Raw genomic sequence first — 7,695 nt, forward strand, 5'->3', positions numbered from 1 at the left:
ATGGAATAATTATGGGGGTCAAATTACAGAGCTCGAGATATGGAGCCTTTTACTGATTTCTACTGCACTCAAAATTGACCCTTGGAAATGAGGCTCAGTACTGAAAAGCAGGCAAAGATGCCGGTACATTTGCACACAGTGATCATGTTCATTATTACTGCCGAAATTAATTTGCAAATAATATAAAAAAGCAAACAGCTAACGTCTTTACTTTTTATTTCTGTTTGCTTATTTGTTTAAGCTTTTCAATACCAAAATCACTGAGCAGTGCATGTCTTGCTTATGTGCCACTCATAGAGCTAATTGTATTTTATTGCATTGTGCAATATTCTCAACATATTACCACTAAACGTTTCTCTTAATGCCTGGGTCCTCCTTACCTCTTGCTTCTGGAAGTCAAATTATACGCTACGTCTCCTGTTTGCCCATTGTACAGGGCTGCAGAACATGTCAGGGCTATATAAAACAATAATAATAATAATAATAATGTCTGGATCATACCAATACTTAGTGTTATTGCCAATGGTAGAACAAACAAATTAGTAGAAAAAGTACCCAATACCAAACCCGTAACCAGATAAACCAACTTACTAAATTATTATCTGGTATTAGGTATGTATTTCTACTGTAGTTTAGATAGTGTATTATAACTGTAAGAGTACTGCTATGCTTTCTAGCAACACCAAGGTACATCATATGAAGGGTGGAAGGGATGTAGACGGGTGCAAATGAGCAAAAAAAATATTCAGACCAATTTTACATTTTCCTGCCCATTCGTTTCAGACTAAAATCAGGGGCATTTAAAACTCTGAATTGAAATTAGTTGTCTGACGCCCACATTTATTCTCACTCGCTCACACATTCTTAGACTTTCTCTCATGCCCTCCCAATGTTTCCCTACCTTCTCTGCTGACCACTTCCGCTTTTGTGTTTCACAGTTCCGCTTCCAGGTCTCGCATCTTCTTGTTGTGCATTGTCTTCTTCTCCTCTCTTTTCTCTTCTCTTTTCTCTCTTTTTTTCTCTTCTTTCTTTGTCCACATCACCAAGGACATAACCTCCTGGAAAACTTTTGCCAAAATGGTGGAGCTTCCAGTGACGTCCTCTCTCCAGATCATTCAATCAGGGACGAGGACGTCACTGAAGGTTTGGCCGTTTTGACAGATGTGCGCTGGGAAGTCATTTGGAGGAAGAGAAAAGAAAGAAGAAATAAGAGAGGACAGAAAATAGAAGAACAAGAAGGAGAAGAACAAGAAGATGAAGAAAAAATGCGAGGCATGGAAGCAGACCTGAGAGACACGGAAGTGGAAGTGGCCAGCAGAGAAGTTAGGAAGACAGTCAGAGAGTGTTCGAGATTGAATGCGGATGAGAGTTTGAGAGAATGTGGATGAGAGTGTGAGAAAGTAGAAGAACCCATGAATGTTGAATGAAACATTTTTTTCTTTGTTTTCATCTTTTTCGAAGGAGGTCTGGCTTTGTTTTTGGAGAATCTTATAAATTGATGAAATTGGCAAATTTTGTTAAATTTGCAATTTGTATAAATCTGAATGCACAAGTCTAAAAGGAAGGATCGCATGGGATGAATGGCAATTTTCATATGCATTATATAATTGCAATGCAGAATACCCTTTATCTACTCAATGCATGTTGTGACCAGTCAAAGTCTTTGGTGCACCACATGACACATATTGATACGACCCCCCCAATATATTTTGTACTTCTTGAAGTATATAGTACAAGTTACCATAATTCCTAACGTCTTCCATAATTCCTGTCTAACACTGAATGTGAAGATGTTGACAAAATACTCACTAGTAGTGATGTGTTGACTTTACAAAATGATATGTGATATTAGAGTGAATGTGGAAAGCATGGCTCAATGGTTAATCAGAATTGAATTCCTTGTCTTAGAGATATGATTGGCCAGTCTTTATTTACCAGTGAATTGCTGCTCTGGAGGATTACTAATATGCATGTGAGATGAGACTGATGTCAACATTATCATTCAAATACCAATCTGACATGAAAACAAAAGTACATTTAAAATTGCAGACGTCTAACGATGCCTAGTGATGGTAGCCATTGTATACTTAGAAACCCCTAATAAAGCTGGGAAATAGTACTTTGTGCAATATGAAAGGGCACATGGTTGCACTGACAAGTGACCAGTGACATGGTAGACTGTGATAATATAATATGGCAATACTACTAGCATTCTAATGTGGTGATGCACTAAGATCCCACTTCGCCTTTTTCATACTTTGTTCTACAGGAATTACAAATCAAACAGAATATTGTATGCTTTAGTAGAAGCTGAGAAGGCAACAGATCATGGAGGTTAAACTACCCTTCCATGTTGCACCTTGGGCTGCCCCTCCTACATTTCAAATCATTTACTTTTTTATTGTTATTGTATTCATTATTTCTTTAACATATTTCCCTTCTCACTAGGAGGGCATGAAATACATTGTATATATTGTCACTATTTATACCTTTGGGATAATACGCATATTCTACATTTATTCAAAATATCTCTATGTTCTGGTAGAATAGAGTATTAATTAATTGCCAAATGTGTGTTGACAATCTAAATGATAAAACTGTAAAAACGATTAATCTGTATTCATGAAAAAGACTATTATTAGTATACCGTAATGCTATTTCTTTACTGCGTTACCTTAATCCACCCCAGGGTTTTACAGAACAAATGTTTTTCAACTAAAGGAAAAACCAAGTGAAAAGTGAATGTTAAATTATTTCTATAAGTGGAAATAAAGCTTTTGCTGAGATGAGTGTTTTAGATAATCTAACATTTGCTCTCCAGTAAAACTGCTGAAACCAATTGAGTCTTTTGTCATGTTATATAAGATAGTTAATTCACTAGCAAGAAGGGAAAAAGTCTATTTTTTTTTCTTTTTCTCATTATGGCAGCATTTTTCAGCAAGAAGGAATATCCAATGAAGATTGAAGACAGCATCCCCGGTGATACGTATGGTGGGTCTGATCTGAGCACAAAAATTCATCCATATTTTTTGCCTTACTTTGTATAAACATATGTCTTTAAATGCAGAAAGCAGTAGATAATGCTTAGATGATTTTTTAACTGGAAATAGCCCTTTATCATGAGAGTTGTAGCTTTAGTATGGCATTGCCATCTGACACATAACGCAAAAGCTTGGTGAGCCGCTGGATATCGGCCCCCTATGCTCACTCATTCTACCGCTCTAGCACCACACTGGGTGCTCCAGCATGTGCCCAGCGGCTGGATATACCCAGCAGCATGCTACATGAGCATATGCATGCGCACATTTCCAGTAATCGTCGCACATACATCATCGGGCAGCCAGGGCTGCCTTGTGACCTGCAGTCCAGCCTTGAAAGCACCTGCTTGAATTTTTTCATAAATACCTCCAGTTCATCATTGAGACTAGACACACATGTCCATATGCACCCACGTGCACCACTTCATGCTTGATTGTAAAATCTACGTCAAAATATATCTAAACATGTTTGCCATTTAGTGGTTATATTGTATGTCTTGATTACTGTAGTCCTCCATTTACTACTAGAGCAGATCATTGTTTAATTAACTGAACATCTTGCAATACCTTTCCTATTTACTAGGAAACCAAAATCATGTAACGTAGTATAAATATTAATGGGAAAAAAAAAAACATTATTCAAATCAAATTTAAAGGTATTGCTACTTTAAAGCTTTACATATTTGTTTTAACCAGCCTATTCCTGTATCTCCTAATTATACATAGCAATAAAAAAAAACCACATGGTTTCCCTTTTTGGAATTTTACAGGAGGAATATCCAGTGCCATGCATACCCCAGCTGATGTAGGCAGTGGGATTTTTTTTGTTATTCATACCCTATATAGCACTGGCTCCTTCTAAGATATAATTGTATACACTATATCGTATGACAGGGTTACCCACTGTGATGTCTATCAGATGTTGATAAACTAAACTCTCATGATTTTCACTAGACTGTGCTCTGTAAATGATGTCTGAACTTTATGGGATATGTAGTTCCATTACAGCTGGACAGATATCTGTAGGATTTACAGTTCTATATGGTTCAATGTCCCAGACACCCTCCTCACAAACAATGCACATTAAGTACTTTTAAATGCATTATTAAAACCTGTAGGGAAAAACGACTTGACTTTCAGAGAAACTGCAGCCCAATGGCCCCTCAGTGTTCCTGTTATGCACCACTGATAGGCTAATAAATTAGCCAATCAGTGGCAGGAAGCTACTCTCAATTAAATCAATGGGAGTGCTTTCTGCACATGCACATGGAGGGAGGTCTCATTAGACCCCCTACGAGCCCCCACTGAGCAAGTGCCTGACTGGCTTTGATTGAGCGTTGGTCAAACACATTGTCAAGTAGCTGGGGGGCAAGGAAAGGGGCAAATGCATATGGGGGATTCTGCAGAATCTCACCATGCATTTGCAGTGGTAATCACACAACTAGTCATGTATACTCATATTCATGTTCTTCTAAGAATTTGGTTTATAACCATAACTGGGAATTCATATTTTAACCAGAGTGACAGGGATGCAGGAATGGAGGATAACTAAAATTACTAATCCAGGATGAATGCTCATCCTTTTATTTTGAGTGGTGTGAGGCTATAGAAAATCAATTAAGGCATACTGTATACCACAAGAATCATACACTTCATACATATGTTTCAATGGACACAGGGAATAAATAATCCATTGTGTGTATAAATCCTCCCCATCAGCAATTCAAGGCTGTAAAGAAATACATGAGGTCATTTTTTTTTAAAGAATATCCAATGGCCATCTCTCAAGGTTAAATCCATTTTCCAATGTAAGTCATTCTATCATTTTTATAGACAGATAGAATAAGATGGGTTGGAATATAATCAAGGTATAATTGACACTTCTTGTTGCCACTGGAAACACAGTAGTGAAGAAGTGATCACAAGTAGATATCTAAGAAGGGATAATATCAGCCTGCTATACTTACACACACCCAGCCCTTGGACAGTGTAAATTCAGGACACAAAGATAATATAGCCAAGAACAAGAAGTGATATCTGTTTTTTATAATTTCCATACAATAAACATGTTCCCTGTTAGCTGGAACATTAGTTCAATCAGAATTTTGCATGCACATTATCAATAATGATCTCTCCATAAACTATACCACAAAAACAGATCACAGAATACTAAACAGAACCAAACCAGACATGATATTGTATAGAAATATAAGAATACATTGTTATTCAGAATATATGGGATTCATGTTTATTTTTTCCCCCCTAACAGGCAGAAGGGTTGCTTTGCCTTCAATCACTGAAGCCCAGGGCATGGAAGAGTTTCGACTTTGTAGTTCTCCCCTTCTAGACAGCAGGGGGCGCCTTTGCTCTGTCAAAAAATGCAACCAGAAGATTTGAAAGAAATCAAATGAACCTTTATCCAAACGTAGATTATAAAAATATGTGTACGTTCTAATCTTAAATAAAACATATCTGGCATGCAGAGTGAAAAGATCATGAGTGGTATTTGAATTATTAAGGGGTTAGAGCAGTATATAATATATGTGCGGATTGCTTTACTTAGAAAATTTGATTTTCTTATATCTAAAACAATACATCTTGACATGGAAGACTTGAAAGGTATAAGACATTAGACTTATAGAATTGAATATAAGATTGCTTGAGTAATGTTGAGCAATACATAACTGATCCTGCTTCATTTCATAGAGATGTTTAATTGAGCCTCTGTGTTCACATTAAAAATATATTTCCCTTTGCCTTTCCCTTTTCAGCTATGTGGTTTGAATGTCAATGACCACAGCCAGACCTTCTTGAGGCTGTAGCTCTGAACTCTGCCCTCGCAATCTCATTTGTTTAGAGAGGGCTGTAGCTAGGACGATGGAAGGATAAAATATCAATAAAACCAAGAAAAAAAATCTATATCAGAAAGAAGCCACCAGTATTTTTCCGCACACTCCTAATGTTAATCAAAGAGCCTTCCTGTTAAATTAGATGTTATGTGTATGAGTTTAAGGTGTAGTGGATCAGACTGCTCCAAATATCCAGAATTATATCAAGGAAGCTCATTACTTGGGTCATCATAACAAGAGACCTCTTGTCCATCTCAGAAGGTGCCATGCAAAAACCTATATGCTCTTCCAGAAACAACTGGAATGATAACATTTAGTCTTTTTACATTATAACAGCAAGAATAATCCAAACATGGATAAGATCAACAACTCATAAAATATGTTTTTAGTACTTGGATCTTTAGAAGTATGCACATCTTACACATTTTTAAGCTATGACTAGCATGCAATAGGGTAATCCTGGCTACTGCAGGCTTGCTCTCTAACCATACCATTTAAAAGCTTACAAGGCTGCTTCTGGAAACCTAATATTGAAGATGAATATTAACACATCTGTTTCCAGGGTCTTTGAATGATTGAGCAATTGGTGTGTGTGTGTGGGGGTCTTTCTAACTGTTAAAGTGTGAGAAGTGCAGTTCTGTCTGGGAGGGAAATAGTTATATTTGAGTTTACATCTTATTTATGTCCTTAAATTCTAAGGAAAATGTGCAAAAAACATTTTCCAGGTAAGTAAAGATAACAATAAGTCAAGAGATTGATTTAAATGGCTGCTGGTGATTATATAAAGACTCAGGTGTGTGGGTGTTGTGCTTCTGTTGCATTATCCCTAAAAGCAAAATGGCTTTTAACTTTCTATTTACAAGTGACATGTAGCAGCTTTCTGTTTGCATAAGAATGAATTGAAATACTGTTTTTGTAACTCTTTAGGAACAATGTAACATTATAGTGTAAAGGAGTTACTTAAAAGAAGCCTCATCCTGTAATCCATATACAAACCAAAACCACAGATCTCTTCAGGGAAGAAATCTGTAGCTCTTAGAAGTAGCAAGGGCACATCAAATCAGTTTTTATCACATATGTTTTAACACCTTGCACATTTCTTCCCCACTCAAAGGAGTAACTGTACTGCATTTGCTGTGCAAACACAGGTTATATGGTTAAATATTCAAATGCAGTACACAACAACGAATCCCCCATAATAATAACACATAAGTGATTGAACAATTACAACAATCTAGCACTGTGCAGTAGTAATTACCATTTCTTCACAATTATATACACACTATATTTACAAAGCATTACAGTTCAATACATGCCATTGTCATATCGACTCCATAAAAATTGATGTGCATTTGTAAAAGTGCTTTTTGGCTTGGTTAACCATTTTAGATCCAAAAAAGTATGATTATGCATTTTTTTGCAATACGGAAAGGGTTAAATGCCTAGACCATAATAAATACAGTAAATGGACGTTCCACCTTAGTTCATAGTGTGCCTTAGCTCTTAGCAATTGTTAATGCTATTTAGGATTACTCATGTTGTGAGGTCACTTATATTCTAGGAAGTTGAACTATACCTCCATACATATTAGCAACTGAAAAGGTAAATTCAAACAATTAAAGCCATTTTATAAAATAACATAAGTCCACACTACTCTACCTTTAAGGACTTTAGTAAAGCACTCCAACCTTAGTGAAGCTGAGTGCTTGTTTCATAGAATATATCACACACACACATATGTATATAGTAGAAACTATGATGAAACATTATATATATATATATATATATATATATATATATATATATAT

The 7,695-nt window shown here is 36.2% G+C and overlaps 1 long non-coding RNA gene across 1 annotated transcript; it reads left to right on the forward strand.

The window, feature by feature from the left end:
* Positions 1–2,926: 2,926 nt before the first annotated feature.
* LOC128500751 (uncharacterized) lies at positions 2,927–5,531 on the forward strand. Its single transcript, XR_008354949.1, has 2 exons — positions 2,927–2,991; positions 5,308–5,531. It is a non-coding gene; the product is annotated as an uncharacterized LOC128500751 (long non-coding RNA).
* Positions 5,532–7,695: the final 2,164 nt, after the last annotated feature.

The sequence above is a fragment of the Spea bombifrons genome, chromosome 6 (genome assembly GCF_027358695.1).
Source record: "Spea bombifrons isolate aSpeBom1 chromosome 6, aSpeBom1.2.pri, whole genome shotgun sequence".
Taxonomy (NCBI): domain Eukaryota; kingdom Metazoa; phylum Chordata; class Amphibia; order Anura; family Pelobatidae; genus Spea; species Spea bombifrons.